This window comes from Rhagoletis zephyria, unplaced genomic scaffold, assembly GCF_001687245.7.
Source record: "Rhagoletis zephyria isolate East Lansing unplaced genomic scaffold, Rhagoletis_zephyria_1.1 Rzeph_scaffold_01206, whole genome shotgun sequence".
Taxonomy (NCBI): domain Eukaryota; kingdom Metazoa; phylum Arthropoda; class Insecta; order Diptera; family Tephritidae; genus Rhagoletis; species Rhagoletis zephyria.
The window spans coordinates 130,398-143,509 of NW_016158290.1; the positions used below are offsets into that span (position 1 = coordinate 130,398).

Sequence of the window (13,112 nt, forward strand, 5' to 3'; positions counted from 1 at the left end):
TTTTTTTTTCAAATTGAAATAATTGCTAAATCTTAAAATTGTTTTTTGTTCGGTTTCCAGTAACTATGAAAAAGTTTCTGTGAAGTTCATAATGAAATCGTTTTCAACGAAAAATTGAATCAGACAAATTTCAGGAAAGCAGCCGAAAGCGCATCCGTTTTACAACCATTTTCGATAGTTTTCTGTACATACGTTTCGGCTGAACACTTTAGTGGGAGAATAGATCTGAAAAACGTCCGAAAACGGAATCGGAGAAATTGTTTCCATTTTCGGAGACGTTTCCGGATATTTTGCTGGCTGGGTCACTTTCAGCACATGCACGTGTGATGACGAAGTGATTTTGTATGGAAAATTATTTATGCCCATATATTTGAATCAAATAAACATACTTAGAAAATAGCAACCAATACCAAATGAAAGAAAAAATCTTGAATTTTTGACTAAAGAAAACAAAATCAAATTCATTCGAGCGGTTTTCGAGCATTAAAATGCTCAATATTTGTTGAACTTATATAAAATTTATACACGATAATATTTATACTGCTCCAAGGAACCTATATCCCGAAAATGGAAGTTTAATCTGTAAATCGTAAGTTTCTAGAGCTGTTTAAAGGCTCAAAATTGACCCCAAAATAAAGCAATATTTACCTTTGCTTCTACGCCAGAAACCGAATTGGTTACTTATAAAAATTAATCTGTCGATAGGTTTGGAATTATATCTTTGAAACGCCACACTTTTCTTTCAAATCGCTTCATTAGTTCTCGTACATAAGTAATATAGATTCTAAAAATTAACCAAATGGGACCATAAATACAGTGTTTCTAAATATCGCGACTCCTGCGGCACCTATCGGGCAACTTTTTTGTGGAGTTATTCCTTTTCACGTAAGTAATGTACACTCAAAATATAACCCAAATACGGGGCTCTCAAATATCTCGACCAGTGTTGCCGTTTTAGCCCTTTGGTGGCTAGATTTAGCTACCACATACTTTTTTTGGCCACATAAATTTAAAATTGCCCCTAGCCCTTTTTTAGCCCTTTGGAGAATTTATTCATACTGTGCATGAAAAAGTTGTATACGTTTAATTTGATATAATTGTTTTTGCATTTATGTAAGAGATGAATTTTGAAACTAAGAAAGACTGATATATATACATGTATGTATTGTATGTTCCTTACGTTTTTATACATACATACTGTAAAAGTGTTAGGGCTGTTTTTTTAACTTGTCTATTAACGATTTAACTATAGTTTAAAATAGATAAGTTTACAGCCCTTAGAGCCAGTTTAAACTCAGATTAAGTAAACTGAGTTTAAATTGAACAGCTGGCTGATATTTGATTGGCTGATCTTAGTTTACACCAGCCAGATCGGGCGTTTAAACTTAGTTTAAGCCACGGCCGTGCACTGAAAAACTGGCCCTTAATATACTTCATTTGTTAAAGGGTTCATCAAGTCGATTGACCGTGTATGTTCTTGTGATTGTACCAGCTGCTGATGCGACTTCAAAAACTATTTGAAAATTTTTAGGCGGAAATTTCTTGCACTATATGAGTCAAAGCCGTGTTTGTGGAATATTAACGATATTGCAGTTGTGAATTAAAAAAAAAAAACAATGTTTAACAAAATGGTAGAAAAATTATGAAATTTCGGCTCTAATCATTTCGATCTTTCCTCGACCTAATTAGTAAAGAAATTAATATTGTACCAGCATGCTGGTAAGTTATATGCTTCGAGCCTGATAGTACAATCACTTGGTCGAGCCAGCAAGCTGGGGTCGTATATTTCCCCTATTATACAAAAAGGGTTTAGGTTGGATAAAATATTAGCTTTTTTCCAGATTTCATTGTTTTTCTATACCATTACTTATTGAAAATGTTTGCGTGTATACTTATATATGATTATGTATGCAAACAATTTTAGCTACCACTTTTAGCCACAACGACTTTTTTTTAGCTCTTTTTTAGCCCTTTTTTAAAGGAATTTGGCCACCATTAAAAATGCTTCGCGGCAACACTGATCTCGACACTTGCGCTACGCAGTGTGCTTTTTGAACACTCCGTGCGAATTAATCGTAGCGATTTCGACGGAAGCAACATTTTGATATGAACCAAATGGTTTTGAAAGTTAATGTAATTCCCTTTCACGGAAAAATATTGGCAATGAGCCACAATTACTCCTTGACTTTGAAAAAAAGGTCAAAAATAGTGTTCTTCGAAAAAAACATACAAAACCCACCGCATTTGTTAAAAAAAAATATGTATGTTTTATTATATTATTATACATATTTTGAGACGAGAAACACGATTCCACTGTTTAAAAAACTAAAAAAAAATGAACCCCACAATTTGAAAAGTGCATTATATAATGCAAAGTAGAAGTCTCTAGGCGAAAAATATTTTTTTTAACAAATCCGATGGATTTTGCATTTTATTTTTATTATTTTTTTAAAAGAACACTATTTTTGACCAATTTTTTGTAGGTCAAGAAGTAATTGTTGATTATACACAAATGAAACTTATGGTGTTCATCATCATAATCAAACATATTTAGCACTGTGGAAGGGCAATATTTTTTATAAGAAACGAAATTACCATTAATAAGAGTTTGTTAAAAGGCAGGTAATGGAAAACTGGGTGCTTTAACAAACTGCGAAAGTGTCACAGCGTGTGAAACTAAACGAATGAGTACAAACTCGAATTGTACTATTACTGTCACCAAGATAGCGGAGAACCATGAAATCCTTAATCCTGCCAGGACACACGCCGAACGACAAATGATTTTAATGGGAAAAGGAGATTTGCCATTACCTGCCGATGTACGATCGCTATTAGTAAAAAAAATTTTTTTATATTGCTCAGACCAGGGATCGAACCTTGGACCTACGGAGCGGCAGTACGCGGCTCTAACCACTCGGCCAAGGCGGCAATTATTATTTTTGATTTGGATGTGCTTCGAAAGCTATCTTCACTTGGTATCACAAAGGACCAATTAAAATACTACATACGCTGAATAGCCAGGAAGATTAACGTAATGTAACCCTCTTGTGGTTTCTTTCTACATCAGTTTTAGAAATACCGCTCTAAAAAGTAGCCTTTCCTACAACTATGTTTGTTACGAATGGCCATTAAAAAAAAATACTCATTTTCCCCGTTCCCAATTTTGATTAAGGCTTGGTCGAGCTACTTAACACTCCGTTTTCAGTGTGCGCCCTAATGTTTTTACAGAAAAGTAAAAATATTTTAGTTAGCCGTGGTCATTAAATTTAGGTACATTCCATGTTAGTCGTCAACAAAACCTAACACGCTAAATTTATTTCAGCAAACAATACAATTAGTAGTTTTAGGGATTATAACTATTTATAACTACATCAGTAAGTTATAGTATATGGAAAACAGTTACACTTGTTGGAAATTATTTGTGTGTAAATATGCGCATATCAAACATGGTGTACACGAAAGCAAAATTAGTAAAACAAAACAGCGTCAACCGCTTTCTGTACCGACTTTAAAACGATTTCGAATAACATACGCAAAACTTTTTAAACTTCGGCAGTGTGTACAGCAATGAATACATGGACACCACGGGAACTCCAGTTGTTACTCAATCACACTTACCAGCTTAAGGGGTGACGTCAAGCGAAACAATCCGAAAGTGTTGTTAATAAGCAGGCAATATTGCCGAAACATCATTGGGGGAATAGGTAAGAGTACAAACGAGTACACTTGTCTCAAATTGTAACACCTTCCTGTTCCTCGTTTGCTGAGTCTAAAGGGCTGCATGTGTACGTCCCGTTTCGAAAGGTATGACGCCTTGCGGTACATCAAAAATTGTTTTAATTCATTTAAATACTGCTGCGCTCGGAATTGCGACACTGCTGCGATGGCTCTGATTGCCTGCCTTAACATTATGTAAGCATGATGCTGTAAACATCCAGTCGGAAATTGTCTGTACATAATGTATTGGCCTTAGGCGCTATACATTCCAAAATTCCATTTTTCTTGGTAACGGCGATGTCGTAGGAATGTAATGTGTTCGTTTATACATGCCAGGTAATGCAAAGAATAATGTTTCTATGGACAATTGCTGATCAGTTCGCTGTATTTGGGATGCATGTAAGCAAGTGTCCATGAGTTTATACATTGGAAGCTGAAACTAAGAGCGCAAACATGATCATTTCGCTGGGATGTTTGAGATGTTTTCTAGCATGCGTCCGATTTCTTATTAGTTGGCAACAGTGTTGCTAGATTTTATTTCGTAAAAACTGCGAATTCCCAAGAAAAGAACTGTATTTCCAACAAGAAATTGTAACTTTCAAAAACGAATGGATTTTCGGAATGTTTACGTTTTTAACCATATGATTGGAATGCATCTGATCCCTTTTATTTAAAGGAGCAAATGCTGCAGCTTATTCTCCTCTTTTTCACTTAGAATTTGCTTCCAAAAAGGTCAAAAGAGATTATTTAATTAATTTTTTCAAATCTGATATTTTGACAAAATTGTAATCTGTACTAGGAAGTACTTAAAAAAAAAAATTATAAGCTGGTTTAAAAACTGTGATTTACAGTTAAAACTGTGAATATGGCAACATTGGTTGGCAACTAAAATCGTGTCGCTTAATTGGCACCAGTTTTTTTATGCATCAACGCTGCGTTTGCATGCAAATTTGTATACATCCTGCGTCATTGATGACGAAATTTCCGACTGGGCGGTTTACAGGCATATACTCTCGTGTGTGTGTGTGCGTTTATGGAGTCCTCCGCCAGTGAGCACTTTGTCGAGGCCAATCTGCGGCACTTGAGTCCTCTTCGCTCTTTTATTTTCGCATTTAAAAGTTTTTTATTGTTTTTTCATTTCGCTTTTAAAAACAAACTTTTGACGAACCAATGTCGACTGACGAAATGTGTTGGCAGCTGTAAAGCACAGCTCTTCAGCATTTACCTCCCAACGACAGGGGAGCGCAAATAGCGAGCAGTGAATGTTTTAATTTGCAAGCGTGCATTGGTGTAGGGTGTGAAAGATGCGCCAAGTTTAAATTAGATTATGCTAATTAAGGTGGTAATCCAATGCTCTTGTTTGCATTTGGGCGGTTGTCTGAGCGCGACAATGAGACGGTGGCAGCAGCTGCGGTGGTAATGTACCCACCCACCGCGCGACATTCCAATTTTCATGCGGAATCAATTTGCATTTTGTGGTTTCAATGATGGATTTGTGGTTGTGTTACACTTCCCACTCCCGCTCCTTTACCGCTTGCTGTTAAAAGCATTGCAAAGCTCTAAGCATAACTCAATTTGTTTTCGCAGCGAAATGAAAAACCAACTTGGCAAACATTTTTCATTTCATAAATGTAGTAAAAGTTTATTCTTGCGTATTTTATTTTTCATTTTTTAATCTTGCGGATTTTTATTTGTAGCAGGCGCGACCAATAACTTGGAAGTTGTTGGCAGCCACTATGAAAAATACGCCAACTGCAATTGTTTGTCTGAGTAAACCAATAAAATAGCGCAAAAGTTTGCCCGACGAAGGCAATTAAAAGCAGCAGCTTTGAATAAAGTCTAAAGCGAGTAGAGAAATCACAGAAAAACACAAATCCGAGTTGATTGAGAAAAGTATCTTTAATAACAATTTACCTACTTTCAATGAAGGAAAGTTATGATGACTTATTTTTAGAATAAATTCCGTTCCTTCTTATTAGAAGAATGTCGCAGTTAGTGATCGCTTCTCTCGTCTTGGTTCCCGGGGATCCCTAAGAAGATCGAACTCAAGGAGTATGTTTGATGACACTGGGTTGACTTCTTGGAATAATACCTAGATGCGAGAAAATAGCGACGAAAGTACCCAGAATTTCCAGTGTGAATGGGTTGGCCTTGAATACTAGGCACAAAACACTAGAAAGGCACACAGTAAAACAACTAGCAAACCAATCAGGAACCAGGGATGGGCGTTTTTGAATGAATTATTATTCAAATAAAAAATTAAATTTTTTTCATAATTTTTCTAAATTTGAATGACGAATAAATTTTTATTCTTCATTCAAGCACTTTCGAATGATGAATAAATTTTTATTTAATTAATGAAGTATAAAAATGTATTCGTTATTTGAAATTAGTTGAATTATGAATACAAATTTATTCATCATTCGCAAGTGCTTGAGTGAAGAATAAAAATGTATTCGGCATTCAAAACTGTTGAAATGATGAATGAAAACTTATTCTTATTTTTTAATTCAATTATTCCTTTTCGTGATTACGCCCATCCCTATCAGGAACTACCATTAGCAAAGTAAATAAATTCATCAGAGAATTCAGATGGCTAGACTAGGCAATCTAGTACCTAGTTTTAAATCATCAGAGAATTCAGATGGCTAGACTAGGCAATATAGTAAATAGTTTAAATATTTCCCAAGATAATTGCATCGGCAAAATACGCAAACCCTTCGAGACGACTGAGTTTTTCCCTACTAACTCCTCATTGGATGTATTTTTCGGGCACTATTGCTCTCTTCGTCAACCCATGGCTGTGAAGTCAATTTTCAACCGAAGTATCTTTGTCTTAAGCGTTTCTAAGTTATGGTTAGGTTGACAGCTCCGCAAGTTGCTGACTTAGACATTTCGTATTTTGTTCATTGTGTTATAGCTTACTTAAGGGCCGTTTGCACCACGTCTAGTTAACGCTAACTGGAGGTAAACCCTTCAGTTAAGTACATCGACTGCTTTGTCGAATCCATGGTCTAGGCCGGGTGTCGATAACGATGTTTAACTAGGAGTTAGAATTAACTAGGCATGGTGCAAACGGCCCTAAGATATTATCTTTCAACAAAAACTTAGGTAATCCACTTCATATTTGGAAAAGCGCTGGGTGCTCTAAACTGATTTCGGCATATAGTTATTGGTCATCCTAAATAGTTCCTTGGAAGTGTTGATGAAATAAAAAAAAAAACTGTTTAGCCCTAGCTTTGTGGAAGCAGAGCAGTATAGAAAGATACGCGGAGATAATTTTACCATATCAAACTCGATCGCTGAGCCAACTAAAAGCTAATATCCACGATCAATTTGCTCAGAAACTCCTATACCCTCTGTGTCCGAATCCGTTCAACCCTTAAATGGATATGTGTAGAAAATGATACAATCGATTCAGCCTCGGTCTGCACCTCGAATCGGTGCAGGTCGGCGAAGTCGAAGTTTCCAAACATAGCCCAGTATGCGCGGTGCTTCTTATAGCGTTTTCTTTTCTCAAAGAAAGTTCTGCCCTTTTATATGGGAACTGTTGCTTTGCGTTGCCCTGAAACCTCAGAAAATGTTGCGTTCTTCATATGAGAATGAAACAGAAATTATACTACTCCATCACAATTTATTTATAGGACTTAATAAAGCTGAATTATTCACTTGGCCTGTAAGTCTTTAGTAATTTTAAAGCAAAACACTTATTTCTGATACGGAAAATAATTGTATTTTTACAAGCATAAATAAAAAATCAACCGTGCAACTCTCACCCTCACGTTTATTTGAGGGCTGAAAAGGCAGCACTTTTGCCGGATCAGAGCGCAACCTGGTGAGAAAATAACTCGACGCCTTGTGAAAGGGCTGAGAAAAGAACATACAAATTTGACAGAGCTGACACAAGGCAGAATAAGTGCAGCCTTTTTTCGAGAAAAGAAAACGCTACTAGTCTGATAGCAGTGCGGTCTGAAGAGCCAAGAGGAGTGGAACGAAGCGACCCTTTTCTGGTGAATACAGCCAGATAATGACCAAATACAATGTACTTGGCATGCTTATGGTTTCATTCAGTTACCTTTTCAGAGGCTCCACCTCTTCATTTTTAAAACCGTTTACAGAAACTGAGGCCTTTTTAAAGTATTTGACTTTCCTGTCCAGAAGCACGACTAAATACTTGACTCTATCAGAGTGCAAAAGTGGAATGCCACCGGTCCAAAGAAGATGAGCATGAGGTACTTTTATGTCTTGGTGAACCAGGCGAGCTCTGTCTTATCTCATGATTAATGGCAAACCGTCAGCTAACAGACCAACTGATGGCAAAGCTTAAATACCCCAATGTGTCCAAAAATCTTCCTCTAAGAAATAAGTGCCACGTCATTAGCATTGGCATTAACCTGACGGTATCTTCTTCCCACAAGGACGTCGTTGACGACAACGATGGCGAGAAATGATGAGAAAACGCCTCCTTACCTAGCACAGTGGTTGCTGCCATAGGCCAAAAAAATAAAAAAATATGTAAAAAATTGTTTACCAAAATAGATTTTGGAATACGTTTTGTTTCCATTGTAACGGTAGTTTTTGAAAAAGCAGAAAAATGTCATCAATTGTTCATTTTATTTGTACAGCGTCAGCACGCTGAAAATTGAATTTGATTTAGGGCCGTTTTCACCATATCTGGTTAAGACGAATCTCTAGTACGGCCCTTAGTGTAATTTAAATATTGGATGGATATTGTACATAAAGGTATTGACTTTATTTCTACAATTAAACTTTAAGTAACTTAAGTAGGTTTTTGTGTTTTCTTGGTTCGTCTTTCAAGTATTTATGTAGGTAATGTTTGACGCGTGTTTCCCCTATCGGACCTCAATATTTTTACTTATATATTGTACGTTAATATTTTAGGATCATGAAAGGGTTCTGTGTAGATGCAACTACCTGTGGAGACTCGTGTAGTATTCCATAATGCAATCCAAGCTCTGTACTTCTTTGAGTTGTTTCATGTTTATTTTTTGGTGTATCTAATTTTCTAATTAATAATGTTTCAAAGCACAAGTATAATAAAGTATTTTAGATAATAAAGTGCACGTTTGAAGTAGCTAGGACTTGCCGTTGATTTTTGGCAATTTGTTATTCACGCATTTTTTTCCATACCAAGAATGTTCGAAACATTTGTTTTTATTGACGAAAATAATAACATCATCCGCTAAACAACTAACAAAAAATCAACGCGAGCTCCTAGCCACTTGAAATTGGCACTTTCTTAAGCTAGAAATTAACGGGCTATAAAACTGCATACCTGGCTTTTTTCTAAAAAAAAATCTTAGTAAAAAGTCTGTTGTTGTTTTACAATTTTGTTGAAAACTTCTCATTTGTCTGCAAAGATGATTTTATACGGTTTTTGTTAGATAGTTAGCTGTATTTTTATAAAAAATAATAAACATTAAACAAACAAAAGAAAAATAGGCGAAGCTGGTCAAAATGTCGTGTCCCTATTAATTTTCACATGAATGTATGTAGGTGTATCCAACCACGCCCACTTTTTCATAATGCAGTTTTTACTCTTAACAGAATATGTGTAATAAAAGTATTTTTGGCCGCTCTCCCCATATATCGAGCCCTAACCGCCAAAATAACGTAAGCGACATTTTTTCAAAATTTTCTTTTGCAGAAATGTATCTAGATGCTCTAGGAATATTTCTGCATCAAAAAGAAAATTTAGAAAAAAATGTCGCTTACGTTACTTTGGCGGTTAGGGCTCGATATGTAAATGCAACCACTGTGCGTAGTATCTCTACTCACCTTGCGCTGCACAGAGGCACTGGCCGACTACACTTCTAACTAAGTAGTTCACGACTCCGAGCTTAATCAAGGGCCTTAACCATCACTTCGAATAGCCTATTGAAATACCAACCACGAAGTCTTTGGAGTCTAAGGAGACTCCTCTGTAACCTTAAAATCGTATGCCAGAATCCACCGATATGCCCTTCCCTCGAGGGAATTCAATAGAAAGAAAAAGATACTGATTTATATGAAATCCTTCGGAGGCACGGGAGGACTCTAAGAGGGTGTGAGCAGTCGGTCTATTTTTGTTTACAAATGTAGTTTCCGTCCTTGTTAACAATTTCTTTGCATATATTGTGAGCAGTATCTATTTTCGATCTGAAGCCTTCAAAAATCTAATCGTTATACATATGTACACAAAAAGAGTTTACAAGCAGCTATCGTGTCTTAAAGCATAAACAGACGGCAGTTAATTCTCGGATTGATCCGGATCAATGCTGCCACCTTTTTAAGCTTTTAGATCAACAGAAAATTAGATCCTTAAAAGTTAAATCAGTAAGGGCTACCTAATTCTCCCAAACGAAATTAGAATTTCAACTCTAATTTGTAGAGATTTTTTTCCTGGTACAACTGAACAACTCATCTCTGACAATGATGTAAAAAGTAGGCTCAAGTTAAAACTAAATTTTCTTAGTAGAAAACGTATTCAGTAAATTTCGTCCGTATGGGCCTCAAAAGTTGGATAAAGCGCAGCAGAGAAATTTATAGGCTCATTCTCATGCTGAACTCGCCAATAGAGGTAGAAGAGATATCATCGCATATGTTGTTTTTGCCCAGAGTTAATACCACGCTGCTGCCTACCTCTGAAAGCTATGTGTGAAGCTTTTCTCGTTGCACCCTTCGTATCCCACTCAATTGTTACCGTGGACTTGTTTGCCGGTAGACCCTCCCTCGCCTTCCTCAGCGTCAAATAGCTATTTATGAGAAGTGTTTACCACAAAAAACTGAAATAGTTAGTTTCGTGATAAGCCTTTGTAACTGCCATAAAAATCTCGGGTTTTGTTAATTTCCAGAGTAGTAACCTGAAATAAATAATAGTAAAGCCGATTCGACCTATCTCAATCCGCTAGACTTTGGTAATTCCAACTGCGCTGCCACAACTAAACTACACCCATGACAGAACAATCAGATAATTAGGGCTTTTTCTATAGAAATATACTTCTTCATCAGAAAAACATTGGATTTGAGTAAACAAAGCACTTTCTTCTGCTTATCGGACGTTTTTTTTGTGTATTCATTACGCTTATAACTTTTAACGTTCAGACGAATAAGGATTCAATAGAAAATCAACTCAGTTTTCAATTGAAGAGCAGTTCATCAAAATACGCTTGTTACATGAAAATCAAGTGCAGTTTTTTTTTGCGATATGTACGTAATCCCTTTTTAATACGAAAAAGGGTTGAAAAATCTGCATTCACTTGATTGATTTCGAATACAATCACCCACCACAAATCACCATTTAAACGTGGTTCCACAAAAGGTTTGAGTATTATGTCTGCACAGTGCACTTAACACATAAACAAGCGCCGCAGCAACATATCCATTGTGGAATAACATAATTACGAAAAACATTACCGACGGCGGACCTTTGGACCGACGAACTGTCGCTACAACTCCACGTATGGATGTGTGAAAAAGGCAACAAAAAACGGACGAAGCTGACAGTTAACATCCCTTAAAACGCTTAAGTGGCACATTTGAAAGGGCACGTATTGGACGGGGTGATAGGTCCTTGTTTGTGAATCCACACATGTGTAAGTACACATGTGTAAGTGTGTATGTACATATGTATGCATGCGTGTGATATCCTTGCAGACAAATTTTCATGTATGTTTGTAAATATTCACATACATATGTATCCTTGTATAGCTCACACTTTGTTTAATATGAAGTGCGACGCGCATTGGTCTGCGGCATTTAACTGTAAATTAAATTTATGTGCCACTTGTGGCTTTCGGCGCTCTATAGTTTATCCTTACTGCGCTTGTAATGTGTAGTTGCGGTCGTTAACAGTGGAAGCGGCTATCGATAGCTGGTGAATTGGTTGATGTATGACATTGCGTGGCATGTGGCAATCGTTTCAGTGGTGTAACACCGTATACTACATAGTACATATATATACATACACATAGTACATATACATATATACATACACAAAAAGTTCACTCATCACCTTAATCGAGCGCGATTTGGATTTGAACTCGAACCCTTTTTGTTGGCATTTATAACCAAAGTCCTAGACGTCAAATACACATTGCTTACTGCAGCCATTAGGTTTACGGATATATGTACGTATAAAGGGTTACCATTCCGTTGTCTCAAAACCGCACGGCCGTATCGTGGAGTAAATACTTACATACTTTCATTGATTGAGCTGTACACCAGAAGCGAAATCACAAGGGAGCTCGCTGAAGGTCCCGGCGGTTGATGCCTGTTTTGATATCGGAGGGAGTTTTATACAAGTTATCCCTGAGGTTAATCGTAAACGCCAAGATGCTGGTCCCATTGAGTTCTTCTACACTCACCTACAGGGAAGACTGAACGGTGTGCTCCTCTGATATTTAATTATTGATAACGTTCCAAAATCAAGATCATATCAATGCAAGGCTATATCGATATTGAAGGAAACTACAGCGTAGATTAACTGCCAAGATAGAGCACGCTTGATAAGAGTGTAGGCGGAGTATATGTCCATTCTCAGGTTTTCGTGATCCGTTTAACATTTTTTTAAATCTGCCCGCTCCTCTAAGCCTCCTAGCAGCTGCTGAACGAAATATTCAGCCAGCTTCGATGACCAAAGATGGGAGCGCTATAACTACCAGTGAGGAATACCTGGTCCGAGTACTCTCTGGCCAAATAATCAGATAGCCTGGCACCCAGAGGAAAACAAGTTCATTAAAATATTCAACATTATTTATTATAGACTTGCGTTACCGAACTAGTTTGGAAATAGTTAAAGGGCGGGCCAATGACTTTATGTGCAGCTTGGCTGTCCACACAGAGATGTAAACTCCTGATATTTCATGGTCTACCACTGGGCATATGATCTTCAAGTCAGCTCAGCGAGCGCTGGGTGAAAACTTTGAAATGCATGGTGACTTCTGGCCACTGGTGGCAGTCTTAATAATATGATTGGAATTAATGTTGTAAGGCATAACATCAACTGCTTCTTATTTCCTCTTCTAATCTTTAATTGGTATCACAAAGGAAGTTCTTTAATTTACTAGTCCAAAGTGAAACTCGGTTATTAAAGGTAGGCAGCCTCATCTAATCTAACCCGCTCACACAATAACTGAAGCTAGCTGATCTTTACAGCGCCGCAGATAATTCGATGGCGTGCTTTATTGCTTTATTGCTTCGCGTGGCGGTGTCCTGAGATTATGGGACTTGCCGACATTGCAATTCAAGTTCAAAGGTAGTATCATAATTTTTTCATAAATACGTGTTTTATTCACGTTTATATACGTTCGAAAACACAAAATGAATAACCCTTTATTTATATATATGCATACAGAAATATATGTGTCTATATACAAACTACACACATAAGGGGT

The 13,112-nt window shown here is 36.9% G+C and overlaps 1 protein-coding gene across 1 annotated transcript in view; it reads right to left on the bottom strand.

Annotated features, from left to right (window-relative positions):
- The window catches only part of LOC108363173 (probable basic-leucine zipper transcription factor R), a 17,429-nt gene extending 5,483 nt beyond the window's left edge, over positions 1-11,946 (bottom strand). The window contains exon 1 of the mRNA XM_017616454.1: positions 11,915-11,946. The gene's annotated coding sequence lies outside the window, so the exon portion shown is untranslated. The remainder of the gene's footprint in view (positions 1-11,914) is intronic.
- Between the last annotated feature and the right edge of the window lie 1,166 nt (positions 11,947-13,112).